Source organism: Sinocyclocheilus grahami, unplaced genomic scaffold, assembly GCF_001515645.1.
Source record: "Sinocyclocheilus grahami isolate Dianchi unplaced genomic scaffold, SAMN03320097.WGS_v1.1 scaffold27.1, whole genome shotgun sequence".
NCBI classification, from domain to species: Eukaryota; Metazoa; Chordata; class Actinopteri; order Cypriniformes; family Cyprinidae; genus Sinocyclocheilus; species Sinocyclocheilus grahami.
Window position 1 is genome coordinate 534,361 of NW_015505206.1, and position 16,878 is coordinate 551,238.

The 16,878-nt window shown below is 40.3% G+C and overlaps 1 protein-coding gene across 3 annotated transcripts in view; it reads left to right on the forward strand.

Moving 5' to 3' along the window:
- The window catches only part of LOC107567185 (double C2-like domain-containing protein alpha), a 50,591-nt gene that overhangs the window by 8,637 nt on the left and 25,076 nt on the right, over nt 1–16,878 (forward strand). Inside the window, exon 1 of one of the 3 annotated variants that reach the window (XM_016252841.1) lies at nt 2,363–2,487. The exons of the other annotated variants lie outside the window; for them this stretch is intronic. The gene's annotated coding sequence lies outside the window, so the exon portion shown is untranslated. Of the gene's footprint in view, nt 1–2,362; nt 2,488–16,878 lie in introns of those variants that run through there. 3 annotated transcript variants of the gene reach the window in all.

Consider the following 16,878-nt stretch of genomic DNA (forward strand, 5'->3'; position numbering starts at 1 on the left):
CCAAGGTGATACAAAAGAAAGAGAAGGATCATAACGCACAAAAATATTCTCATTCTCTCTGTCTCAATCGCATATATTTAAGCAAGCCAGAGAAAGACACAAAAATCCTTTGGGAGGAGATGGAAAGAATAGGGGGGAGACAGAAGAGTGGGAGTGAGTGGGAAGAGAAAGGGGTGGAATGCATAGAAAAAAGGAGAGCTTTTTAATGAGGAAAAATGCACAAATGAAGGACTGCTCATGCTACAGACCCTCTTAAATCCCCCCAGACTACAGCCAGAGAGTTTAGACAGAGAGTTAAGACGGCATAAGATCAGCGAGTCCTCTTCAAAAAATAAAATCTTTTGAGGAAGTGTGTGTTCTGACTTTACAATGCGTGTTCTGGTAATGTGGTGCGTGTGTGTTCTGATATTGTATTGTGTGTGTAGGAGTGTGTGTTCTCACGCATGTATCATTAGGCATCATTAGAGCAAATTATATGGAAGGAGAGAGACAGATGCTGCCCTTGGCACATGTAACTGTGAACCCTTACACCACTGCAGCACAGACACCAGCTAAGACCACAGAAACACAACACGCGTACACACACACTAGCATGCAGAAATACACGCGAATCACTTATACTGTATAGAAACCGTACTTATAAATAGGGATAAAGGGATAGTTCCCGCTATCTTCCTCTCTGTCATGCAACACACGGTGTGTTTGCAGTATTATTTTAGTCTACATGCATTAATTTTCACTATCAACATTAATAAGCAGGGCTTCTTTATCAGTGACTGTATAAAGGACTTAGAGTCCTCTTAGGGAATCTAGGGATGGTTCATCTAAAAAGAAAATTCTGTCATCATTTACTCATCCTCGTGTCGTTCCAAATCTGTATGACTGACTGTCTTCTGTGGAACACAAAAGAAGATATTTTGAAAAATGTCTCCACAAAGTGATTTTTTTTTGTCCATACAATGAATGTCAATAGGGTCCACACTGCAAAAAATTTTTTTTTTTACTTTACTTGAGTACTTGCATCTTCCTTCGAGTTTAAAAATCTAAATATTCTAAAATCAAGACACACTGTACACGCGATTGTAATTTTAACTGCAATAGACTATAAAAATTCTACGGTAAAAACCTGTTAACAAGTTAACGGTAAGTTCCTTTACTCTTGCAAGTTTACAGTAAAATACTGTTATATATACTAGTTTTTTGTATGTAAAAAAGAACAAGTTATCTTATAATTATGGTGGTTGATATTGTGATTGTCAGTAACTGTTAAAAGCAGCAGCGGATTTTTTGATTGTTTTGTGAATTACAGATTTAAACTAAAATTTAAAGGTTAATCTATAAATGCAGTATGTTTACATTTTTACTGTATTTTCACCGAATTATTCTGGTAACCTCAGATGCCAGTTGTTTTTTCAGGTAATTAGTTTTTTTTGTGTGTGCATTTACTTATTAAAAAAAAGATGAATTACAAAATAAGTAAACGTATCAAACATATTTTTCACAGTTTTTGCTTAAAACAAAACAAAAAAACTGTCAGTGTAGGAAAAATGTAAGTTTATTTTTCTGACCCCATTGGTGGATTTTTTTTCTCAGAAAACAAGCCTTATAAATATGATGTAATTTTTCTTCTCAAGTAAATATATCTTTAAGAATTTTTAGATATTTGTAATATAAAACAAGACAAAAATACTAGTAAGAAAATCTTTTTTTTTTTTTTGCAGTGCAGTGTTGTTTTTCACTCTATTGACTTTCATTATATGGACAAAAAAACATATTTTCCACAAAGCCATACAGGTTTGGAATGACATAAGAGTGAGTAAATGATGACAAAATTGCAAATTTTTAGGTGAACTATCTCTTTAAGGTAATTCTAATCCTTTATACAGTCAGTACCAAAAAGCCCTGCTTATTAATGTTGACAGCAGAGATTAATGCATGTAGACTAAAATAATATCGCAAACACACTGCACAGTATGACAGAGGGAGAAAGAGAGAGAGAGAGAGAGACTACAACAACAAACAGAAAACATGCCCACAGGAAATGGAATAAGCCATCGTGCAAGTGAAATTGTAGCACATGTGGCTCAGTCCAAACACACTTCATCTTTCCCGTTCCATCCATCCCACCGTTTCTCCTGCCATGGCGCATTCTAACAAATCTCTCCTCCTCCTCCTCCTCCCATCCATCCATCCTTCCTTCCCTCTCTCCCAAATCCTTCATCCTCCTCCTCTTCTTCACATTTCTGCATGTGTAATCCTATAGATTCTCTGATGTTATGCTACACACTCACTCCTCTCTGGCTCTTGTCCTCCTCCTCCTCACTCTCTCTCCCTCTCTGTCTCTCCCTCCCCCTCCTCTTCTTTCTCTCTCTCTCTCTCTCTTTCCTTTCCTCTATCTCTTTCTCTTGCACCACCTGTTAGTGCAGACCCCTGTGCTTTGGAATTCACTTGTTTATGAGGGAGTCTTTCACACTCACACAATCAAAGGTAAGAGAATATCCTGCTTATTTATCTATGCCTGTAACTTCCTAGTACCTGTTCTGTAATTTAATCTCCCGGCATTTCCGTGTTTATTGCTTTATTTGTTTGTCCCTCTCTTTGCAAACCCCTCCCTCCCTTTCTGTCTCTTCGGTAATTAGTCAATTCATTGTTAACCCCTTCTTGGTGTGTTAATGTGCTTCCTTGTATTTGGAAATGCAATTAACATAAAGTTCCCTCTGCCCGTTTACCGCCGGTCCCCTTAACCTCTCCTTTTCTCCACGTGCATGAGCCACCACAACCTGCACTCATTGTGCCTTAAGTATTAATGTACTCATGTATGCGTGCACATTAACCTTTTCGCTCTCTTCCTGTTTCTCACTCACCTCCCCTCCACCCCTCAACTCTCATTTGCTGTTTTGTTTTTGCATGATCTTAACTTTGGATGAGGAGAATTTACTTCATTCTGGCACACAGCAGGAAGATATGTGAATAATCTGACTCTTGGTGACACTTTGATATGAGACACTGTGCATGCATTGCTTTTTTTGAAGCTCTTGTGGAAAGCGTGTGATGCGAACCGCTCTCTCTCTCATGCTCACTCTGATAATCCATCAGTGTCTGAGTGACACAGTGACTGACTGTGAAACGGTGATGTGCTTCTCATCAGGACCACTGATCTCGTGTGAATAAAAGAGAACATGATACTTCTGATGAGACACAAGTGAGAGTTTAGAGACAGACAGACAGATATAGATAGATAGACGGACGGATGGATGGATGGATAGATAGATAGATAGATATAGATGATAGATAGATTGACTAATTTATAAAGTGAAGTAAATTAATCATATTTTAGAATGTTTAGTTATTTTTGATAATAAAAATTAATCAACAAATAGATTTATTCTTAGTATTTATCTATTATTTAAAGTTTAAAATTATTGATTTATTAAGTTTTATTATGGGTATTGTTCTTCTTCTTATTATATTATTTTTATTATATATATATATTAATATATATATTAATGTATGTGTGCATGTGTATGGTAACACTAGATTAAGGAATTTACTAGTTGCTCATTAGCATGCATAATATTTGCATATTGGCAGTTTATTAGTTTTAAACACATATTAATAATGCCTTATTCTGCATGATCATATTTTAGATCTTTTCCCTCCACCCCATACCCAAACATAACTACTACAAAGAACTACCTTACTTTCTATTAATTATCAGTAATTAGGGGTTTATTGAGGGAAAACAGTTGGTTAATAGTTCATGTGTTCCCTGATCCAAAGTGTCACTAGACAAAGATACACATCAAGAAAAGGACTACTTTTTATAAAGATGGATGGATGGATGGACAGAGAGACAGATAGATAGTTAGACAGATAGATAAATAGACAGAGAGAGAGAGAGAGAGAGAGGGTGGGAGCTCAACATGCGTAGATTTAGCCTCCAGGCAGAAGCAGCAGAGAACCCCACAAGAATTTTAAAGACGAAACAGGTCTGTATAACCAGATACATGTGTCAGTTACACAATTAAAGTATTGCGCAGCTTAGTCAGCTAGTTAATTTGATCAGCTAGCGAGCATGTTGTCAGCCGTCCAAATCCCATCTCACCATTGTGTTTCATGATGTGAGTTTGGCTACAAGTGCCAACAGTGTCATAATGTACTGTTACAACACACTGCCAAACATGTCACTAATTTACAGTACTGGAATATCTCTCTTCATTACTTCCTCTCACTCCCACATCCCACCCCCCACTCCGAGGCGTCTTCTCAACAGCCTCTTCATGTCTTGCTGTGATCCAATCTCAAGCGCTGACATTCATTCATTTTGTGACTGCACTCACAGAGTTAGCGGGCTAGTGCGCAATGCGTACAGTTCATAATGCAAGCAGTAGGCAAGAGAATCTGCGTGCTGCCACGACAGTGTTGTGCATGCAACTTATTGCAAGTTTGTATTTGTTTTTATTGATGACATAAAAACAACAGTGCTAACATGAGAGCTATTGACTTCACTAGCTATTTGGTTTGTTAAAACACTGCTTAAAGACTAGATTTCTCAAAAGATTGTGCTAGGAATGAGGTCTATAGTTGCCTGCCAAGAGAAGCACACATAAAGTCTATGTAAATGAGATAACATTCAAATTTGCCACTGGCTCAGTAGTTTCTGAAAGACATAAAATCACTTTTGAATTGAAATGAGCCCACACAGTTACCTCTGAAGATGAAAAAATATAAGATACAATCACATTCAGTTGATAAGAATTACATTATTATTCAGATTTGTTCGAGTGCGCACGTATCATTTCTTCTGAAATCTTGTTTTGTCAAATAATGATTTTAGATGCAAATTGACATTTCCCTCAGTCTGAGGGCTGAAAAACAATCCTTAGATTTCAGTCCTTGCCAGTGAATTGCAAATCATAGAAAATGTTTAAATAAATAATTAAACAAACCGGCTTCATAAACCATCATGGACACATATTATTATGTGCAGCAGGTGGTGGGAAGAGATTTGATTTGAAGGCTGAAAAAATATATATTCTGCTTGGCGTGAGGTACTGTGCTAATCGCTAATCTTGTTAGCGTCCATGTGTCATGATCTCATTAGCTGCGCTGCACCAATGCCATTATGACAATTTACCTGCCACCACCGTGTCGACAGTCATGATGCCTGTCAAAACACTGGACACCCTGATGGATTGACAAGTAGAAATCAGTGCAATGGCATGTAATGATGGGCCAGAATTACCTTAAAGGTCAGCTATGTATGAGTATGTGTCCCACTCCTGCATTCTTCCTTCTCTTGAAACTGCGGCTATGAATGTCTCTCTGATCCTCTCTCCCACTCTGTCTAAATGTACCATGTTTTTTGGACAAAAAATAATGAAAATAAAAATAAACTAACATACTGTTAAACACTGTGTATTATTAAAATATTCATATAAAAATATTCATGTTTTATTTACAAAACCATTCAAATCTTTGAGGTCGGTAGTTTTTTTTTTTTTTTTTTTAATGTCTCTTATGCTCAACAAAGTGAATATCTCAGTAGTATTGTGAAATATTACTACAATTTAAAATAACCATTTTCTATTTTAATATATATTTAAAATGCAATTTATTCCTGTGAAGCAAAGCAGAATGTTCAGCAGCCATTACTCCTGTCTTCATGATACTTTCTTATTATTATCAATGTTCAAAACAGTTGTGCTGCTTGATATTTTTGTGGAAACCATAATAATTTTTTTTTCAGAATTCTTTGATGAATAGAAAGTTAGAACAGAATTTATTTGAAATATAAATTATTTGTTTACTGTTGCTTCTAATCAATTTAATCAAGTATTATTTTGATATTTTTGTGATTTTTTAAAAAATTAATTGATGAACATAAAAGTTCAACATTTATTTGAAAAATAAATATTTTCTAACATTGTCTTCACTGTCACTTTTGAACAATTTAATGCACACTTGCTGAATAAAAGCACCATTTTTTTAAATCTTACCCTTAAACTTTTGAATAGTAGTGTATAATAACTACATTTAAAAACTGAAATATTAATGGTAATATTATTATTAAAATATGATAGATAAATAAATGTACTAGACATGATAATATATATCTGCACATGCCTTTTTAAGAAGGGTATCCTCTCAAGGAGACTATCAAAACTGGGGGTTCATGGCATCAAAACATTTGAAATTCCCATTCAATTGGGGACCTATCACAGGGACCAAGACGAAGTTCCAGGTTGTCATACCTTAACAATGGTGCTGACTGTTCCATGGTTGCACCACAGTCCAAAATTATCCTCCCTGATTGAAATTCTTTATTATTTCTGCTGGGATTATCTGCAAACGCCCTGAAACGTTCTCAGGGGATCTTTATTTGCATATGGAATGTGCCCTCAGAAACAAGACGTTTTGGCTAGAACCATGAATAAGTCAAAAGTGCATTCTCTCTGTATCTTATCAAATTACACACTCATTTTCTCTAAACCCATTTCCCATCCTCTCCTCGTTCTAGCTCAGTAACTCTTAAAACTAATGTTTTGTGGTCTACTCTGTGAAGCTGCTCCATTTGTGGTTCTCAGTGGTGCTTTAAGCCAAGCGTTTAGTGAAGTTGACAAACCTTAACTGCCGTACTGTTTTGCAGCTCGGCTCACGTTGAGGGGCTAGAAGAGGAGGTCGGAATTGAAAGTGTGCTGTGGCACGCGGGTCCGGCATCTCCGAAACAGTTTTGACAAGCCAGATCAATTAATCTCAGTCTAGAGGTATTTCAGATCAAATGCATAGCTGACAGTCTGTCAAAACAAACAACAACAAGCAAGGCTGTTTAGAGGACAAGTCTCTGGAACAAGGTCTTTCATTTAGAATGGAAACCATAAAGGCTTAAAGGGGTCCTATTATGCCTTTTCACTTTTTTAATTTTAGTCAGTATGTAGTGTGTATGTTTGGGCATAAAAAAGATCTAGAAAGTTACAAATCTCAAAGTCCCCTCCAAAGGGAGATATTTTGTTTTTTAAAAATCCATTTTCAAGAACTACCGCAAACGGCTCGTTTGGACTACAGCGTTTGGTTTCCGGGCTTTGTGATATCACAAAGTGGCTCATTGGAATATCATTACAAAGAATTCCCGCCTACAGAAATTGGAATGGTTGGGGGAGGGGCGAGGTTGTGGTTAGAACGCTTGGTTGAGTGAATGCATCAGACTAGACGACGAAGAAGAAGAGCTGCTGTGCTGTAGCCTCACATTTTTGGCATGTCTGTCTGTGTGTGAAGACGCTGCAGGCTGTGGCGCAGCGCAAATCTGTAAATGAATATTCCGAAGTGAAGTAAACTTCAACGGATTTCCCCAGCTCATGTCAATGTCCATGTCAATCGGAACACAGTTCATGCACGGAGCTCACTTCTAACGAGATGATCTGAATCAGGTGTGTTAACAAAGAGAGACGTGCAAAACATGCAGAGCGTGGGTACGCGAGGACTGGAATTGAGAACCGCTGGTCTAGAACAATTCTTACAAGTACAACACGACATAGCTGGGTGCCGCGGACAGCCCCGCCGGTGTGCCTACACTCATAGAAAATAATGTATTTTAATTTTAAAGACGTGGCGCGACTCTGCGCTTCTCGTCCGGTGTGCGACTGCCTGGAACGCTGTTTTTTTCACCTCCATGCCCGAACGTCTTTGTTTTTGTTGAAAGACAGAGCAAGGGGGCGTGGCAGTACTGAAACACCATCTAAGCTGTTCGCCCATCACAACGCACTGGGACAGCTAACCAATCACAACACATTTTGTTTTTCGGAAGGCGGACCTTCATCAAAGCCGGAACTAATCGAGCCGTTTGTGCCAGCCTGGGGAGAAAGGTATTTTAATAATGTAAAATATGTGAAAAATAATGCGTTTTTCAAACCACCAAGCATGAGAGCATGTTCTAGTACACCCCCAAAACAAAATCAAGACTTTGTAAAAGAGCATAATAGGACCCCTTTAACAGCGGTTCCAATTTACATTGAATAAGACTGAGGAAGCCTGCAGGGAAGAGGAAATCGGCCAAGCACTGCTTCTGGCTTCAAGCATAGATTTTTGCTCACGACTTCTAAATAAATCAGAGCAGGGCTTAGATGGCGATTTCTTAAAGCTAGAGCTCAGCACAAACTTCTTAAGCCACAGCATCCAAACGCCCACTCTCCTCCAACTCTGAACCTCCAGCCGCACTCTTTCCTCACTGCTTTGTACCTCCTCATGCTCACAACCTCTAGCCTATTACTCTTGTGCTGTAGTTTGCAGTTCCACTCTGCAACAAGGTTGTAATTCTTGTTTATTTGTGTCTGTTTAACGTATAAAGCTTTTCAAGTAGAGCTCAACAAAGAGACCTTTGGTTCTGGTTTCTAACATAGGTCTCTAGATCCAGTAAATATCTGCAGCTCCTTTATGTTACATTTTCTTTATCTCTCAAGAAAAGATCTTTAGTTCAAACTCAGTGGCCTTTACATACAATGGAGAATGTAGGACTAAATACATTTCTATGAATGCAAGTGCCCTAAAGATCTGCATAGTGAGTTTCTGCTGTGCTGGGGTGATCTACAGTGGGGAAAAAAAGTATTTAGTCAGCCACCAATTGTGCAAGTTCTCCCACTTAAAAAGATGAGAGAGGCCTGTAATTTTCATCATAGGTATACCTCAACTATGAGAGACAAAATGAGAAAAAAAAATCCAGAAAATCACATTGTAGGATTTTTAAAGAATTTATTTGCAAATTATGGTGGAAAATAAGTATTGGGTCAATAACAAAATTTAATCTCAATACTTTGTTATATACCCTTTGGTGGCAATGACAGAGGTCAAACGTTTTCTGTAAGTCTTCACAAGGTTGTCACACACTGTTGCTGGTATTTTGGCCGCCCCACTGTACATGAACATCTATTACCATGAAACTGCTTTGAATTTGCTGTTGAACTATATTAAGTGTGGGAAGTTTGATGGTTATTAATTTTGGCTTTTAACACCAAGTTCACTGGTAAATCTCTGAGCCGATCACCATGTGACCTTGAGCAAGGCACTTAAGCTATGTTCAGATCATGGGAATAGAATACGCACTTTTAATAAAATGTAAAAAACTAAAAAAACAAGGGTGTTCATGTAGAGGTTTTCATGGGGCAATGTGTATGTGTAAATGTAGGTTTAAATGATTTAGATTTTGAGAAAAGATAATCAATGCAGTACTTGACCTGACGCTTCCATGACAATTGGTCACAGACATCACGAGGAGTTCAAAGCAGCATTAAAAAAACCTTCACTCCTGTTTCACGATTAAAGGAGTAGTTCACTTCCAGAATATTCTGATAATTTACTCACCCCCATGTCATCCAGGATGTTCATGTCTTTCTATCTTTAGGCACAGCCAAAGAAATTAAGGTTTTTGAGGAAAACATTTTGTGAAAGTGACGTGACGCCAAGTATGGTGACCCATACTCAGAATTAATGCTCTGCATTTATCCCATCCAAAGTGCACACACACCGTGAACAGTGGGCAGCCATTTTGGCTGCGGCACCCAGGGAGCAGTTGGGGGTTCGGTGCCTGTACATTCACTCCCCCCACCTACAATCCCTTCCGGTACGAGACTCAAACCCACAACCTTTGGGTTATGAGTCCAACTCTCTAACCATTAGGCCACAACTTCCCCCGGAAGAAACATCACCATTTCGGGATGTTTCTTCATATAATGGACTTCAATGGGGATCAACAGGTTGAAGGTCCAAATTGCAGTTTCAGTGCAGCTTCAAAGGGCTCCACATGATCCCAGCTGAGAAATAAGGGCTTTATCTAGCAAAATAATCTGTCATTTTCTAAAAAATATATATATATATATACAGTGGGTACGGGAAGTATTCAGACCCCCTTAAATGTTTCACTCTTTGTTATATTGCAGCCATTTGCTAAAATAATTTAAGTTAATTTTTTTTCCTCATTAATGTACACACAGCACCCCATATTGACAGAAAAACACAGAATTGTTGACATTTTTGCAGATTTATTAAAAAAGAAAGAAATGGACAGCACCTGAGTTAAATATATGAGTGTCACAGCAATACTTATGTTATGTTACAGAATACTTAGGACCATGTGATATTTCAGTTTTTCTTTTTTAATAAATCTGCAAAAATGTCAACAATTCTGTGTTTTTCTGTCAATATGGGGTGCTGTGTGTACATTAATGAGGGGAAAAAATTAACTTAAATGATTTTAGCAAATGGCTGCAATATAACAAAGAGTGAAAAATTTAAGGGGGTCTGAATACTTTCCGTACCCACTGTATATATATACTTTTTTTTTTCCCGCAAATGCTCATCAAATTAATTAGCAATTAGCAAGCTTGCAATTAGAAAGCTTTAATATTTACTACCAGCAACTAATGTACACATATTTTCATTTAAACTCTTTTGTAAACAATATTAACCTCTAAATTATGCACCATTTATTTATATGTAAAATTAAAAAAAAAAATACACATGTACATTATTTTATATAATTAATGCATTATATACTATAACAATAGAGCAAACTCAGCAAGGCATTTAAAATCCAAAGAATTGAGGCAGATTAGTGTTATCTGGTGGATAGAAGTATATAAAATAAAATGTAATACAACGGTTTCACGACTAAATGCCTGTTTAGTCCTATATACAGACAGAGCTGCACAATGCCTATTTGCTGAGAAAAATGTTTTCAGACATAATTATATACTTTCATTAGGTTTTGCATTTGGATATATGCCCAAAGACTACTTTTTGTCAAGGTTTGATTTTTTGTTTAACATATTGTTGAGTCTTCTGGCTCTACTAGCTGGTAAACAGTCTCAAAAACAACAAATTCTGTGCTTACTGGAGTTACTTACTGGAGATTTTGCATGCCGGTAGTTCTGCGAGGGTAGTCAATGAAGATACAGCGAGGTGTTAGAACTCATAAGTATTATGGTGACAGCTACATACAAACAAAACTTGAGGGAAAACTATAGTAGGAAACTGTCCCCCTTATTGTGTGTGTGCACAAATTCGCTGGCTTCCGTAGCACATCACCTTATAAATGAAGGTGTAAATGTTGACTTCAGTGGCCTCCATGTTCACTTCCATATGACAGTGTGCTGCGTGCCATCTTTGTGATTGTTCTTTGCACATATACAGGTAATTTCATTTACTCGCCGTCATATCGTGCCAAACCTGTATGACTGACTTCCTTCTGTAGAACACAATTATTATTATTTATTTATTTTTGGTAACGCTTTAGATTACAACCCGCAATGTACTGCGTAAGTAAACTGAATTTACAGCGTAACATTTTTGTAATTACAGTGTACCTATTCAGGACCTCCATGTAGGTATAAGGTAACAATATGCGAAGTTTGGAGAATAAAGGAGTAATAATCTGTAAAATTACAAATTATTTCTTCTGTAAGTATTTTGAAACTAAGGGGTACCTATTCTAATATTACAGGGTATGTATGACCTCTTATATTTGCAAGCGATTAAGCAAAAACATACACTGTGTACGTTTTTATAGCCTACACATATAAAACACGCTGGAATGGCGCATGAGACGAGTCTATCCGTGTTTGCGGCGCTCATGACAGGAATATGTGTAGAAAATACAAGAAAACGAATCGACGCGAAGAGGAGAGAGATTTTTGAAACTGACTGGAATGTGTTCTTTTAAAACTGGAGGGTTTTGTCCGAGTATGTTCTCATAAAATTGAGCAGCGACTGATAAGCGGTAAAACCGGGAACTGAAATATGTTAGTCAAAATGGTGCTTGAGGACGTGGATCAAAACGGCAAATCAAAGACAGTAAAATCCTGTCAGTTCGCTATAATACACAGTTTAATCTTGACTTTCAGTGTTTATTACTGTGTTTATTGGCGTGATGGTTTGGCCATAATAGTTTAACAAGTCATTATTAGTTAATCAATTAGTCATTAAGTCAGTGGGTGAAAAACATGAACAAATTGAACAAAATCTATCCTTAAACAAGCTTTTCAAAAGAATTTGGTTTAACTGTATAATCTGTATAAGTATGGAGTTGCTTTGCTTTTTTTCTGAACTGGTGTAATAAATTTTAATCTTTTATTAGGCTATCTGTTGCCTGTGTTGTTACTGTTGTCATATTGTGTGTGATTTTAATTTTAAAACCCATTTTGGGTTAATTTAACCCAGCAGTAGGCCTATAGTAAATTGCAACAATATTTTAATTAAATAAAACAGTCCACCATGTTTATTGATACATTACCTGATATATAATGTATGTATGTATGACCTAATGTATAAATAATCGTTTCAGAGCAATTTGTTGTAGCCACTTACCCTGTAACTACATGGAACAAGGGGGGAACAAAGCACCCCTTTAATTTACAGCCCACAAATGTTGTATTTACCCTGTAACTACATGGAACAAGGGAGGAACAAGTTGGACTTAAACACAGAACAAGTGTTTATTTGCACAGTAATTACAGAGAAAAATATTGCACTAATTTTAATTTAATTGTTCGATGGCCAAATTAAACCCTCTACATTTTTTTTGCTATAAAAACACCACAGTATACATCCACTGAAATACAAATGTTGTATCATGTATTTTTTCTGCGAACAGCTGGAAAGAGGTAAACTTGTTTTAAGCTGCATTGAACCTTGATGGTATATCATGCTGTTACGTATACGGTCCCTGAACTTCCGTCTGCTAGCCATCAGAGGTCACCTTTTCCACTTTATTGACCCTCGCATTACACTGTTGCATATCACCCCGGACTACATATCCCATCATTCATTACACTGATTGCACACAGCACTGATTGCACACAGCACTGATTGCACACAGCTGTTTCATATCACTCACTCACTATTTAACACTCTATCTCACTCCCTTCAAGGGCCGAGTATTGTATGCGCTTATCGGCAGCAGTGATAGCTGCTCTACAGAGCCCTCGTTAGCTTCCTAGCCTAGCCTAGTCTTGCCTTGTCTCGGTTTCTGATCTTTGCATGTTTTCCTGGATTTATCCCTTTAGTCTCTCCCTTTTGATTCTGTTCGCCGTTCGTTGACCTTCGCTAGCCCTAGGGTTATTCTTGTGTCTTGTCCACCATATACCTGTTTGCCATTGTTCGACCCTGCCTGTGTTTCTGACCTCTCTGCTTTAAATAAAGCTTGCACATGGATCTGCACGTCTCACGTCTCGTCATCCCCATAACAGAATACTCGGCCACACAAGGATCTAGCAGCTTCTCATGTGAACATTGGCCAGGTATGGATACTGCAAGGCTGTTGTTAGCCCTCGAGCAGGGCATCCGCTCGCTTGAGGACTACATTCAAGAGTATTTGGACATTGCCTATCACTCTGATTTACTGGACTATGTTTTGATTGATTTTTTCTGTAATGGCATTAATCAACCGCCAAAATCTAAGCTCATACTTGAGGGTCCGCGTTCGTCACTATGTCAATTTATGGATTATGCTTTATTGACTGTGGGCTCTTTGTGTACTGTGGGTATCACGGAGGAAGAACGTGATACCGCGTCTGTGCCTGTAATGGTGGCTGCTGAGTGTAGTCAACCACAAGCTCCGGGATATTCAAGTTTACTGATCGCTACTCCGGTGATGCAACCCGCTCGTGAAATGACAGCCGCACCAGAGCGCGCTCGCATGATGGCGGCGACAGCGGAGCCCATTTGCAAAATGGCGGCCACACTAGAGCACGCTCACAAAATGGCGCCGACAGCGGAGCACACTCACAAGATGGCGGACACAACAGCACCCAGTCATGTCACAGCTGCCCATCATGAGTCCAGTCAAGTCACAGCTGATCTCCCTGAGTTCAGTCAAGTCACGGTTGATCTTCATGAGGCAAGTCAAGTCACAGCTGTTCTTCATGAGGCGAGTCTAGTCACAGTTGATCGTCACGAGTCAAGTCAGGTCACAGTTTATTATCATGAGTCTAGTCAAGTCACAGCTGATAGTCATGAGTCTAGTCAAGTCACAACTGATATTCATGTCAAGTCAAGTCAAGTCAAGTCACCTTTATTTATATAGCACTTTTAACAATACAGATTGTGACAAAGCAACTGAACAGCATTAATTAGGAAAATAGTGTCAATAATGCAAAATGACAATAGTAAACACTAATTTTTCAGTTAAAGACAGTTCATCATTGAATTCAGTGATGTCAACATCCAGCTCAGTTTAAATAATATCTTTGCAATCATGTCAACGATAACGCTGGAAATGAAGTGTCCCCAACTAAGCAAGCCAGAGGCGACAGCGGCAAGGAACCAAAACTCCATCGGTGACAGAATGGAGAAAAAACCTTGGGAGAAACCAGGCTCAGTCGGGGGGCCAGTTCTCCTCTGACCAGACGAACCAGCAGAACGGAAAAATCAATATAAGACGTAATAAAACAGACGATGAATAATATTAACAGCAATTATTATATGATGCAATCAAACTTATAGCAAAATGTGGTAGTTCTGTATGTTGTTTCAGGGTTGGCATCATCTGAGGTCCTCTGAGGGGTTGCATCATCTCTTCTCAGGTGTTCTGGATCCAGACTGAAGCTTGTGTAAATCCTAGTTGTGTAAATCCTAGTAAATCCTAATAAATCCTATACTCATGAGTCCAGTCAAGTCTCATCTGATCTGCCAGAGCCTCGTCACATCTCAGCCTTTTGTCCAGAGTCACGTCACATCTCAGCCGTTCATCCAGAGTCACGTCACGCCTCAGTTATTCATCCAGAGTCACGTCACATCACAGCTGATCATCCAGAATCACGTTGCATCACAGCTGATCATCCAGAGTCATGTCATGTCCTGTCTGTTTCACCCAGATTATCAAGGTCAGCCCTTTAGTATTCCAGACTGGCTTCCAGCGTGGAGGACCCACCACTGGCGTCGGCACGTGCAGCTGGCATCCCTAAACCAGCGCTCTCAAGCCCTCCAGTTTCTGAACTAGTTCCCCTGTCTGTAGCACTTCCCACAATGTGGATAGCTTTATGGTGTATTTGGGCTGCATACACCACCACTGAAAATGTAGAAACAGCGGCGGCCACTGTGCGGTCTCCTGAGGTGGCAGCGTCCATTTTGGTGTCTCCAGAGGTGGCGGCTGAGGCTGCAAAACCTCCCGAGGCAGCGGCGCTCGCTTCAGCTCCTTGTATGGTGGTGGCACCCAGAAATACACTCTCAGCCTGTCATGTCACGGTCGAAGGAACCATTGCTGAACTTTGTACCTGTCCTACTAAGAAAAACACTAATGAACTTTCCCCGTTTCCAGATTGTACGGCTGTAGAACCTCCAAAGGTGGCGGCATCCGCTGCAGAACCTCCAGAGGTGTCAGTAGTTCCCATCTATGAACTCTCTGCTCGTCCTGTTCCGGCCAAGGAGGCCGTCTATGAACTCTCTGCTCGTCCTGTTCCGGCCAAGGAGGCCCCAGAAATACACTCTCAGCCTGTCATGTCACGGTCGAAGGAACCATTGCTGAACTTTGTACCTGTCCTACTAAGAAAAACACTAATGAACTTTCCCCGTTTCCAGATTGTACGGCTGTAGAACCTCCAAAGGTGGCGGCATCCGCTGCAGAACCTCCAGAGGTGTCAGTGGTACTCACTGATGAACTCTCGTCTTGTCCTGAATCGGCCACAGAGGCCATTTTTGAACTCCCTGCTTGTCCTGTCACGGCTATGAAGGCCGTCTGTGAACTCTCGTCCCGTCCTGTCATGGCAATGGAGGCCATCGGTGAACTCTCTGCCTGTCCTGTCACGGCTAAGGAGGCCGTCTGTGAATCCTCGTCCTGCCCTGTTACGGCCATGGAGGCCGTCTGTGAACTATCGTCCTGTCCTGACACAGCTAAGGAGGCCGTTGGTAAACTCTCTGCCTGTTCTGTTCCGGCCAAGGAGGTCGTCAGGGAACTCGTTGTCTGTCCTGTCACGACTATAAAGGCCGTTTGAGAACTCCCTGCTCATTCTGTCACGGCTATAAAGGCCGTTTGCGAACTCCCTCCTCGTTCTGTCATGGCTATGGAGGCCGTCTGTGATTCCTCATCCTGTCCGGTCACAGCTATGGAGGCCATTTGTGAATTCTTTGCTTGCTTTGTTTCTGGCCAAGGAGGTCGTTTGTGAACTTTTGTCCTGTCCCGACCCAGCCAAGGAGGCTGCCTCCGAACACTCAGCCTTGTCTATCAACCCCAATGTTTTGTCTGTGTTGTCTGTCTCTGCTCTCTCGTTGTTAAAGTCTCCGCCATGGTCTCCTGATCGGTGTGGTTCACCGTGGGGGTCTCCTGTTCCTTCTGCTCCGCCGTGGTGGTCTGTCTGGCTCTGGTGGTCTTCTGCCCCGCCGTGGGGGTCTACTGTCTGGCTCTGGTGGTCCTCTGCTCTGCCGTGGTGGTTTTCTGCCCCGCCGTGGTGGTCTACTGTCTGGCTCTGGTGGTCCTCTGCTCCGCCGTGGTGGTCTTCTGCTCTGCCGTGGTGGTCTGCTGTCTGGCCCTGATGGTTCTATGCTCCACCTGTACTGCCGGCTCCGCCCTGGCCCTCTGCTCCGCTGGTTCTGCCTCAGTTCCCGGTCTCTCCACTTCCATGTGGACCTGGCCCTCCATCCCTCCCCCTGTTCCGCCTCCATTCCACCGCCCTCTGGAATCGTAAAGTGTTTGGAGCTTCTGGAAGCCACTCCTTGGGGGGGGGGGCTCTGTTATGTATCCGGTCCATGAACATCCGTCTGCTAGCCGTCACCCTTTCCACTTCATTGACTCTCGCACTACACTGTTGCATATCACCCCGGACTACATATCCCATCATTCATTACACTGATTGCACACAGCACTGATTTCACACAGCACTGATTGCACACAGCTGT